The sequence below is a fragment of the Pteropus vampyrus genome, unplaced genomic scaffold (genome assembly GCF_000151845.1).
Source record: "Pteropus vampyrus isolate Shadow unplaced genomic scaffold, Pvam_2.0 Scaffold343, whole genome shotgun sequence".
Classification (NCBI taxonomy): domain Eukaryota; kingdom Metazoa; phylum Chordata; class Mammalia; order Chiroptera; family Pteropodidae; genus Pteropus; species Pteropus vampyrus.
Genome location: NW_011889124.1, coordinates 788891 through 800529, shown reverse-complemented (window position 1 = coordinate 800529; position 11639 = coordinate 788891). Strand labels below are relative to the sequence as shown.

Here is an 11639-nt window from a genome sequence, read left to right as displayed (position 1 = left end):
AGATTATGCCAACTGTGTCAACAATGTTTATTTTTCCTTCCTGCTCCAGGATCTCATCCATAATCATGGTCACTCTCCTCTAAGCTAGGATAGGCTCTTGGTCACTCTGTCCCTAACTGTTTCAGTTTTTATTAAAGATTACAGACTTCATGCATATAAGAAGGCAGGGTTCTTTGGAAAAGGCAGTAATGCTGGGAAAAATATAAAGCAATAGGGAAAGAGACCAAATATGAGCTGGATTGACTCCACGAGAGGAGTCACAGGCGTCTGCAGGTGTGAGCAGGGCTGCTGAGGACAGGACCTTGTGGACATCGCTCAGAGTCCCCAGGAGTCGGAGTGGACTCGACGGCACATAACACAGGATGAGTCTCAGGGCCCACCGATGGTCCTTCAGGACCAGACCGGTTCATGTTTCCTTGGTAGGAACACCACTGAATGGTGCTTATCGGGGACCCAAGATTGCTCCCCATCCCTACCACGGGGAATACTAATCCTGATTAGCCAGTCACATCGATGTCCACTCGTTTTCTCCACGTTTTTCATTCATAAGTTGATTGTATTTCATGGGGAGCTATTCTGAGATTCCGCCGTTGTCTTGTTCTTCCCCAGCCCCTGCCTGAAAACCTTCGCCTTCATCAGTGACTTTTCCCTGATTCACTGTGGCCACTGCCAAGCGGCGCTTTTTAAAGTTTCCGTCATTTGTTCTCCATTTATTAGTTGGCATTCCGATACAAGGAAAAGATTGCCCTGCTCTGTTTACTTCGACTCGTGTTTGTATCAGTATGGACGCTTGGATGTCTGTTTCATTCGATGGGTACTGTTCTGTTGCTATCGTTATCGATTTCGAGGTTCAAATCGTCCGAGTTTGGTCAGTGTGAGCCCCATCCAGCTGGCTCCTGAGTTCTTCGGACATGCACCATCCCTCTGTCCCCTGCCTCCTGGCACAAGATGTTCCAGGCTCGTGTGCTCTTCCCGCACCAGCGTGGGATCAGCCATTTCTCCCAGAGCGCTCTTTTCAGTGGGGGATGGGATTCAGAAACCAGAGTTTGAGTGTGTGGCGTGCTTATTGCTACCAGGGTGTAATCGCTTCTAGGCCCTCAGTAGACACAGACGCCACCGATGACGGGCTTCCTTAAATGTCCTCTGAGAAGTGCCTTGCAGTCAGCAGGTGAGGAAGGACCTTGTCATGACTGCATGGGGAAAGCGCGGCAGAACTTGGAGCCTTAGCGAACCTCAGGAAGTCAACCTGGAGAGGCCACTGTGCGTGTCCAGTAACATGCTGACTCTCCATCAAGGGACCAGTGTTCTTCACCAGTAGGTCGCTTTTATGATCCTCATTCTACACGCGAGGAAGCTGAGGTGCAGAGGTGTTAAGAAGCATGCCCGAGAGGAGAGTCGGGGTCTCAACCCCGGCTCCACGTCCACATTCTTGACTGTCCGCTGCTACAGCCGGCTGGCGGGCAGAGGGAGAGGCAGGCAGGGGCCAGCTCACGCACGAAAAGGTTTGAACTTAATATTGAGTGCAGAAGGGTCTTGCTGAAAAGTTTTAAGCATGACCTTGAGGGATAGACAGGGAACAAAATTTATAATATACTTTACACAGCTGTACAAGAAAGAATTGTAACTTTCCCGGTTTTCTGAAGTTCATCTCATCTTCCCTTTGGAGCAGCCAGACTGCCATCGGCAGACGACTTCTTCTGTCTCACTGGGGTTTGTCCAGTCTGCTCTGCTGATTCCTTTTTTGTTCATCTCATGACCTCAGTCACTAGCTCAAATCTCGGTCATTTTAAGGCTTCTTCCTCCGAGTCCCCTTTCCCTGCTCTCCCAGTGGCGTTGGGTCCTGGAAGCTTGTACACCACATGGCAGCAGAGGGTCGAAGCTCTGGCTTCCATGCCAGCCAGTTCCCCTCTGGCCTCTGCAGGACTGAGCCCTGTCCCGCCTTTGGTCACGCGCTGGCATTTGCTGCTGGTGCCGTGGTTTCTGCCACGGCCTCTGATCGTGAGCTCGTGACATGCAGTGTAAGCCCGTCCCGACCGCAGGCTACGTCTGTTTCAGAGACCCACTCAGCCTTCCGTGCCAGGGCGCTGGGGGTTTGGGGGCCCCCTAGAGCCTGCGGCTCTGGGGCAGCACCGCAGGTCCTGTCCGTGCCTGAGCACACCCCAGGTGCCCGCTACGCGCTCTGCCTGAGTTGGCGTGGGGAAGCCGTGCGCCTCCCGGAGGTGCAGATGGGAAGCAGGCACGGACTCCTCTGCTTTCAAATGTTCATCCTCTCAAGTCCTGCAACTGGGGGTGGTAGGGGAGCGGCGGGCACGTTCTCGGGGACCCAGGCATCACCGTCGCCCAGGTGCCTTCCCTTTCGAAGCTCTCCAGACTTCTCCCCAGCCCCGGAGGTCATTTCCTCCCACGCCAAGGAATCTTCTCGCACATCCTGCCTTTGGGTTTCTCGCCCTAGGGTAAATCTGAGCTCTGGTTCATGGTTCCTTTTTCTCTCTCTTCTCCCTCTCGGAAGCCTTGCTTTGAGCCTGTGGCTTGCTGTGAGCTCTTAAAAGTTTAGGTTTAAAACTCAAAACCGAGCGCTGACTTCTTTGGCCCAGGCAGACCCCTCTGCTCTCCCCTCGCAGGCAGCTGTGAGCGTCGGTGGCCTCATGGCCGAGTCGCGATGGCAGGAAGCCCCTCAGTTACGCAGAGGAAGCGCAGCGACGCTGTGGTCGCCGCACACGTGGCGCTTTAAAGCATTTGTTTGGCTGCAGGATGCGGAGGACAGACCGAGAGGCAGGAGCTGGGGCACAGGTGAGAGGCGCAGGGCCCCTGCCCACCTTCAGGCTTTCCTCGCGGACGGGGCCGAGCGTGGGGTCCAGTCTTTCGGGGGCGGAGGGCCTTCTGGGACACATTTCCTCCCTGATAAAAAACAGACACCCGTTAGTACGTAGCCCTCTTCTAGAAGGTACTTTCGTGACGCTTAGAAATAGCCTTCTTGCTAACAGGAAGGGCTAAGGACCGAATCAAACGCTGCAGCAGAGAGAGAGGGGAAGACGCCGGGCTGTGGATGATGACCGAGCGCCTCGCCTCTGGGCTTCTCGTGACGCAAGGTAACACGTATCCTCGTTGTCAAAGGCGTTTTTTGTTGTTTTCCTATTTGTAGCTAAAATCATTCTCACTAATAAGTGGGGGCAATTGCTTCCGTTTAGGATATATCAGCTGTGAGATCAAAGCTGGCGGATAAGCATGGGCGCATGGCTCTGGGCCTCCGGGAAAGAGGTCCGGCCTAGGGAAGTAGAGTCGGAACTCGTCGCCGTGAAGATGGCGAGTGCGGCCCGTCGACACGATTGTCCGCGAGGGTCCCCCACAGAGAGGAGGGCCCAGGCCTGCCCGGCGAAGCCCACGCATGAGAAAGCGGACGGGCCTAGCTGACTGCACAGGAGCCCGGTGCAGGGAGGATGCGTGGCACCACCGCAGGCCCAGGGCGCTCAGGGACGTTTGACTGCGTCAGCCCAGCTGTTTCCATGACGAGTTCCGAGGCCCGCTCCCAGCTGCGGCCCTGACCTTGGCAGCGGCCTTGCTGGGCCTGGGCGCTCACCCTCTCTGGGGCCCTCTCTTCTTACCGTTGAGCCCCGGGCCTGACTCAACTCCTCCTGCAAGACCCCAGGTCTGCCCTGCGCTGCCGCAGAAGCCCGGGCAGCGCTGGGGGACGCACTGCACCTTAAGTTGGCGACGAGCCAGCCTTGGCCTCTCCCGGTCGTCCCGCATCAGTAGCACCCAGCAGCCACCACCCTGTCCTTGTACGTACGGCCCACACCTCCCAAACGCCCGAAACCGCAGCAGCTGACGAGTTCCTCCCACCGCGGTCCACCCGCTTGACCCCTTAAAAGTTTGTTTTTAGTCAATAGATTTTGTTTTCTAAAACAGTTTCGGATTTGCAGAAAGCGTGAGCAGACGGCAGAGTTCCCGGATACCTGCTCTCCTCGGGCGCCATCTCCCCTGTTATTTGCCAGCTTGCATTACTGTGATACGTGTGTTACAATCGGTGAACCAATATTAATACATATTATTAACTAAAATCCGCAGTTGCTATTAAAGTTCTCCCTGTGTCGTGCAGTATGGTTTCGGGCAAATGTTTGGCGTCAGAACAGTTTCACTGCCCTGAGAATCCCCAGGCGTCACCTGTCCATCCTTCCGCCTGAGCCCTCGGCAGCCACTGACCCTTTCCTTGTCCTGAGTTTTGCCTTTTCCAGAACGTGCTATGCTTGGAGCCATACGGCACGCAGCCTTTATAGATTAGCTTCTCTCACCGGGTATCATACATTTACGTCTCCTCCATGTCGTTCGTGGCTGACGGCTCATTTCCTTTTATCACTGAGTGACATTCCGTCATCTGGATGGACCACAGTCTATTTACCCATCACCTCCTGCAGGACGTCGGGGTTGCTTCTGAGTTCGGCGATCGCGAGCATCGCTCCCGTAAACATTCGCGTGCAGGTTCCCGTGCGGCCACGTGCCCAGCCGGGGAAGTACAGAGGAGCGCGCCCGCCAGGCCGTGCGTGAGGGCACAGGTAGCTTTGTGAGGAACCGCCAAGCTCTCCCGGGAGCGGCGAGGCGAGCTCCCGCCGCGCTGCGTCTTCGCCGGCAGTTTTAAATTTTAGTAAAGTCTGACATGGATATTTTCTTTCAGAGATCATGTTTTCGGTGTCGTGTGTAAAACTCCTTCGCCAAACCCAGGGTCACCTAGATTTTCTCCTGTGTCGTCATCTAGAATTTTTGTTGTTTTGCATTTTACAGTTAGGTGATTTTAAGTTACGATCCATTTTGTGTTAGTTTGTATGAAAGGCGTAAAGTCTGTCTCGATTCGTATTTTTTTAGATGTGGATGTCCAAGTGTTCCGGCACTATTTGTTAAAAACACTCTTAATCCCCCAATGAATCGCACTTGCTCCTTTGTCACAGAGCAGTGGGCTGCGTGTGTGCGGGTCTGCGTGCGGCTCTGCGTGTGTGCAGGTTTGCATGTGGGTCTGCGTGTATACGGTCTGCGTGTGTGCAGCTCTGCATGCAGGTCTGCATGGTGTGCGGGTCTGCGTGCTGGTCTCCGTCTGTGCAGGTCTGCATGTGGGTCTGCGTGTATACGGTCTGCGTGTGTGCAGCTCTGCGTGCGGGTCTGCATGTGTGCGGGTCTGTGTGCGGGTCTGCGTGTGTGTGGGTCTGTGTGCAGGTCTGCGGGTTGTGGATCTGCATGTGTGCGGGTCTGCGTGTGTGAGGGTCTGCGTGTGGGTCTGCGTGCGTGCAGCCCTGCATGCGGGCTTCTGTTCTCGTCTCACCGGCCTGTGTGTCTGTTCTTTGGCTAATGCTGAACCGTGTGCCTGCTGTAGCGCCATGGCAAGTTTTGAAGTCAGGGCATTGAAGCCTTAACGACGTCACACATCAGGGATGGTCAGAGCTCAGCCTGCAACCTCCCTGAAGAATCCTCCTTATCGGCCTCGCTGCCAGCGGGCAGGCGACCCGGCTCAGAGCTTCCGTTCTAAGTTTACTTCTGGGCTCGTGCTTGACGCCCACTGCCCTTCCCCAGAAACGGGCTCCGAGGCAAAGCATTGAGCGCCGGGCTTACTGCGGGGTGCGCCCACGAGCAGCGTGTGGGGGGGGGCGGCGTGCGGCAGCGCGGAGCTGAGGCGCCCGTAGCCGTGGCAGAGAGGAAGGGACGAGGCCATCGTGCGCTGCCTGCCGACTGGCCACTCCATGCAGCTGCCTCAAGTGACGTGGTCCTCTGCAGCCCCAGGCAGCCCTGGAGAGCGACACAGCCGAGGGCACCTGACCTCAGAGGGTCCTGGACAGTGCACCGCGGTCCTTCGGACCTCGGCAGGAGCCACTGGTCAGGGAAGCCATCTCCATTTGTTGGCGAGGCCCAAGGCTGTGCGGTCACCCCAGCACCTCTCCCGAGGCCTTTCTCCACGCTCTGCAGGATGCTGACGGCACAGAATTTAAAACCGATCTGTGATGTCAGGTATTAACCCAGCACCCGGGACAGGACTGCAGCCCCTTGCTCCGAGAAGGAGTGGGCCGGGGGACAGAGGAGAGTTACCTGAAGGCCTTCTCTAGCTAAGCTGGTCCCAGCACCGACACGTGCAGGCTGCCCGCCTTTCCAGTCAGGCTTGGTCATGTTGCCAGCCGTCAGATTGTCAGGAAAAGCTTAGAACTACTTAATCAAGCAAGGACAAAGGCTAGGAGACCAGCTGCCCATCCGTCAATATTAATAGAAGCAAGGATTAGAAATTAGTCGGGGCTTAACTGATATTTTTAGAATTCCACTTGAAAAGGATAAGGATTCTAAAAACAGAAGAGTGGTGGATGCTGTATAAGTCAGTGAAGGATCACAGTTAGCTTCGTGTTCTTTGTAAAGAAACTCTTACTGTTAGAAATTATGTGGGAGGATTTGGATATAAAATTGCTTGAAAAGCGGAATTTGATCTGAGACAGGCAGCCTAGATCAATGAGAAGAAACATGCCCACGAGTCGTGTTGAAGATTTTCAGAGATGTGATACGACAATGTGAACGCTCGGTGCAGCCTGCATCTGCCAAGAGCTCGATAGCGCGCGACTTAAAGACTCGTTCCGAACGTGAGAAGTGGGCAGACGAGCAGAGAAAGGCCGCATTTCCCAGGCGCCGCCTCTTCGTGCGGCGTCCGTGCCAGCTCCACTGGCGGCGACGTGAGACCGATTCATTCCTCGTCCCCGACGCCACGCGGGGAGCCCGGCACAGAGCGGGGGCTCGTCCGTTCATTCACACGTGCCCGAGCACACGGATTAATCTCGTTTCGCCGGTACCGGTTCGAACGGGAAGTCTAAGCAGTAAGGAGTGAGTGCTACACGCCGCTGAAACGATTCGCCTTACCCTCCGTTTTAATGGGAAGAGTAAGGACTTCTTCCCGTGACGGATAAGCAGCTTCGCAGAGTCCTCGTTGAAGGCTTAGCCCGAGGATCAGGTCCTCTGGAGAGACAGCTGGCGGATGTCCCCTGGGCACACGGAGCCACTGGTGGCTGATGGGAACCTCCAGTCGGGAGCGCGTGAGGATCCCGGGGAGCGGGCGAGGCGGACGGAGGCGGGGCTGCGGTGCCGCGGGCACATGGGGACCGCCGCTCGTTACCTGTCAGGGTGCGGGACACTCGATGGGTGGTCGGGAGTCCCAAGTCGGGACCCGAGGGCAGCACTGCCAAGAAGATAGGCGTGGTGGGAGGTCCCCCGACCCGCACGTCCAGTGCTCCGTGGCTCCTGGTGGGGGGGCGTGGGCCCAGGGGCAGACCCAGCTCTCCCAGTGAGCACGGGCAGGCGGCCCGGCTGTCGTGAGTGGAGCGCCCCAGAAGAGATGAGTGTCGCCTGAGTGAGCCACGATCAGAACCAGAGAAGAATGTCCCCTTGACAAACTCCGTGTAGGACCGTCCCGGAAGCCCTAGCTAGCGCCACGGGACGAGAAAAGCCGCCTTTGCTTACGGAGGCGCCGCGGAGCTGCGGACTTGATCACGGTTAAGACGGGGAATTTCACGTTTCGTGCAGTTTATGATTTAAAAAAATAACCTACTTTCTCAATGAGCCCGACCTCCCTCGACTCCCTGTGTAGAATCTGCGCCCACAGCCCCCTGCGGCCCTTCGATTTCGCCCCAGTGCCGCTCGCCGTCTCCCGAGCCACCTCTCTCTCCGATGATCTCATGCACTGGATGTCGTCCCACTACAATGCGGGGACAGAGCTGGTTGTTTCGTTCCTGTCCCCAGCCCATCGAACACACTCACACATAGAAACGTTCAATAGATAGTTGTTTACAAAAACAACTGTGTCACGTACCATGCAACCCACCTGTTTAGAGTACACGATTCAGTGATTTTATATTTAGCCATCACCAGTATCTAATTCCAGAGCATTTGCATTATCTCGAAAAGAAAGCCCCTACTCACTCCCCATGTCCCCCTGACCCCCAGCCCTAGGCAACCGCAGGTCGCCTCCTGTCCCCCTAGCGTCGTACAAGCAGGACCCCGGCTCCTCTCACGAGGCAGCTGTCGTCAAAGTCCATCCATGTAACATGTTTCTCTCTGTCTCTCTCTCTCTGTCTCTCTCTCTCTGTCTCTCTCTCTCTCACCTCACCTTCTCGCCATCATCTATCCAGATGGGCTTTCACCTTCGCTCACCTTCCCAGGCTCGGCCCCGCGGTACCCGGTGCCAGCGCGGGGCCACCCCGGGGCCACAGCGCTGCTTCAGAAACAGGCGTCCATCCTGCTACGCTCAGTGAACCTCAGGGGTCACTCCTCATTCTCCGAGACTGTCCTCCCTAGTTGTCTTTTACGAGGCTCACTTTTCCATTTTGATTCGCTCCTGGAAGGCACGGGGGAACCAGATCCTAATCTAGCCGGCACACCTGGAAGTCAAACCCTCTTTACTCCTGCCACCAAGCGGTGAGAGGCAGGCATGACAGCCGTCCGCGCTGGGCAGACCAGCCCCCAGTTGAGTGAGGCAACCACGTCCTCCTCAGAGTGTGGCATGTGTGCCCAGGACGTTTCAAAGCCCAGGGCGGAGCTTGCTGTGGACTGGTCAGAGGTCATCTCAGCCACTTACGCAGCCACTTACAGAGGGGGCTGGTCATCAGAATTACCTGTGGATGTTTAGAAATAGATGCCAGGGCCCAGTCTCAGCCGCTGAATCAGAATCTCGGGGCTGCAGCTCAGGCTCTGTGCTTCCCATGCCTCGCTCGGCGGGTTGGGGACCGCCCCGCCACACTGCAAGCCCGGATGGACGCGGGGCCGTGTGGTCCTCGCTCTGCACCGCCACGCCGGCTGCTGGCACGTTCCCGGCACACGGGAAGCACACAGATGTCCAGGGAATGACCAAAGGAATCGCCGACTGGGTGAGTACAGTAAAGATCTTTACAACAGTTTTTGACTGAGATGAAATTCACGTAACATAAAATCCGGCACTTTAAAGAGAATGGTTCGGCGGCGTTTGGCACCTTCACGAAGTTGTGCGCCCACACCTCTGTCTGGTTCCAAGACATTGCCATCCCCACACCCGTTAGGAGCCGGTCCCCGTGCCCCACCTCCGCAGCCCCTGGCGACGCCTGATCCACTGTCTGTGTCCAGGGAGGTGCCAGTTCGGGACGTTTGGTGTGAGGGGCTCACACGACGTGCCCTTCCTTTTGCATCTGGCTTCTCGCCGAGCACCCTGTTTTCCAGGCTCCTCCACGCTGTGGTGCACGTCAGCACCTCATTCCTTTGGGTGGCTGAGTGACATCGCATCGCGTGGCTGGACCACGGCCGTTCATGCACCGTCGATGGACGTGGAAAGCTGTTTTAATGTTGGCTGCTCGCAGCGTTCTCACGCAGGACCACTCGTGTCTCACGAGCCTGATGAAACTTGCCCTGCTCTTTCCAGGGTCCTTCGATTGAGACCACACGTGGCTTTTTTTGTGACACGGAGGAGCACGATTGCCTGATGCGAAGCTTACGGAAACACAGAAGTTAGCCCTCGATGTGTAGCTCCTGAGGGAGGCCTCGCACCTTCCAGAAAGCTCTGTTTGTTTGAAGCTTTTCCAGTTGCTTTGGTTTTAGCCTCAAACGCCCTGCTCTAGCTCAGGATCCTCCTCGAAGGGCTAAGCACCCACCTGGCCCGCGGTGTGGCCCGCGGGTTGGGGTACCACCTCTGCACCGCAGAGCCCGCCACGCCCTGCGCGGCCTCGGCGTTGCACGTCAAGTCTCCTGGGACAGCCTGGCAGGACCTTCGGGTCACAGTCACCACCCGCCCTCAGGCCTGTGACGGAGGGGACCCCCCGCCGGTTATTGCGTGCAGGCTTTTGAGCCGACACCCTGGCCCACAAACCCACGACCCTGATAAACAGAACATCACCAGACAACCTGAAGGGGATTTCCGGAGACCCCGGCCATCGCAGGGGATACAGAAAACGTTCACCTGCGCTTCCTCGTCTTTAGGGTCCCCGTGGGTGTGAGGTCCCCGAAACACACGACTGCTTGGAAATTAGGTATAAGTGATGCACAGTGAAGTGTGCCCGTCTCAAACGTGCAGCTTAGTGGATTTCGACATGTGGACCCTTCCGTGTAATCCCACCCCCGTCCTAGTAAGCATCTGAGGCCCAGGGTCTCCCCCAGGTCCCCAGGCCGTCGACAGCAGCCCCGGAAGAAGCCATGGCTCTGCTGGCGCTGCCCGCCCTGGACCTCACGCACAGGCACCGTCACCAGGAGCCGTGGTGCCGTGCAGTATGCGCACGAGGCGCGTCTGCCTCGCCTCTGTGTGCTGGGCCCGTGTGTGTGTGTGTGAGGCGCAGCTCGCCCCTGCCCCCCCACCCCCCCGCCCTGTGCTGCTGGGCGCGTAGGTCACTCCCTGCTGGCTACTGTGAGTCACACGCTGCGGCCACTCCCGGCCGGCAGTCACCCGCGCGCATCTCTCCCGGGCAGCCGGTGGGGGCGGGCCGCTGCTGCGCCTGTGGCTTGAGTCCGGCGTCACTCGTGCACGCACTCCACAGTATTTCCTGGGGGTACACTGCACGCGAGGCCCCGTCCTGGGGGACAGAGCGGTGAACGACAGCTTTCCCGCCCTCAAGCACGGCCGCCAGGAGCCGCCCCTGGAGTAGCGGGGGCAACCTGGAGGCCCCGGGGGCCGTTGCTTCGCTGCGTGCCCGTCCTCCGCCACAGTCCCCCGCTGCCGTGGAGCACGCCGCCGCCGCTCGGTGTGCTGACGTTTGCCGAGGCGGCGCCCTCGGCAGCTCTGCTGGCCGGGGTAGTCACAGCCCCGCTGGTGCGCGGGGGCGGGGGCAGGGAGGCGGCTCTGAGCATGGGGCCTTGGGGCCTTGTGGCCTTGTGGCCTTGACTCTGCCCGTCCCACCTGCGGCCCCCAGCAGCGCAGCCTGGCTGAGAAGTGGCACCTGAGCCTGGGCGGCCAGTCTGCGAGCCGGGCGGGAACTCCAGGGGCCCCACAAGCCGGGGCAGCGGCAGTTGGCTTCTCAGGCCTGGGGTCAGTGGAGTTGGCTCTGATGCCCCCTGGCAGAGGTGGGCAGTGACACGCGGAATTGTAGTTGTGAAGTGGGCTGAGCCAGCAGCCACCGGAGGGCGGCAGAGGTCCTCGGGGACACTTGGAGAGGGCGGGGTCCCTGGGTCCCCGTCTGCCCCTCCCCGTGGGTCCCTCCCACTGGCAGCCCTCCTCCGGAGCTGTCATGGCCTTGGCCCTGTCCCTCGATGAGAACGAAGTCTCCGAGGGCCTTCAAACCTTTGAGAACCAGCAAGGCCACATGGTCCCCGAGGCCACATGGTCCCCGAGGCCACACGGTCCCCGAGGCCACATGGTCCCCGCGGCCACACGGTCCCCGGCGTCAGGCTCGCACCCTGGGGGACCCTCCTTTTGTTCTGACACTACACCTTTCAGACCGTCATTTCTTTCTTGAGAATCAGCCTCCGAAAATTAAGTCACCAAATTCCCAAGTAAACTGAAAAGCCATTTTTCTTGCAAACCTTTTACGAACACAATTTAATACAAGGATAAACTAATCAACTAAAGACCATATATTATGGCAGTAGCACAATAAAAAAACAAGCCAACGTAAGAGACAAATGAGCAGCATTTTAGCCCAGGGAAAAGGGAAATAAAATAAAAATAAGGTGTA

At 57.7% G+C, this 11639-nt stretch overlaps 1 long non-coding RNA gene across 3 annotated transcripts; it reads left to right on the top strand.

Annotated features, from left to right (window-relative positions):
- Window positions 1–6: 6 nt before the first annotated feature.
- Window positions 7–4095, top strand: LOC105304460. Of its 3 annotated transcripts, none has more exons than XR_002776879.1 (4): window positions 7–1314; window positions 2622–2790; window positions 2985–3089; window positions 3189–4095. It is a non-coding gene; the product is annotated as an uncharacterized LOC105304460 (long non-coding RNA). The 3 variants fall into 3 exon arrangements; XR_002776877.1 differs by having other exon boundaries at window positions 7–1502; XR_002776878.1 differs by having other exon boundaries at window positions 7–1710.
- Window positions 4096–11639: the final 7544 nt, after the last annotated feature.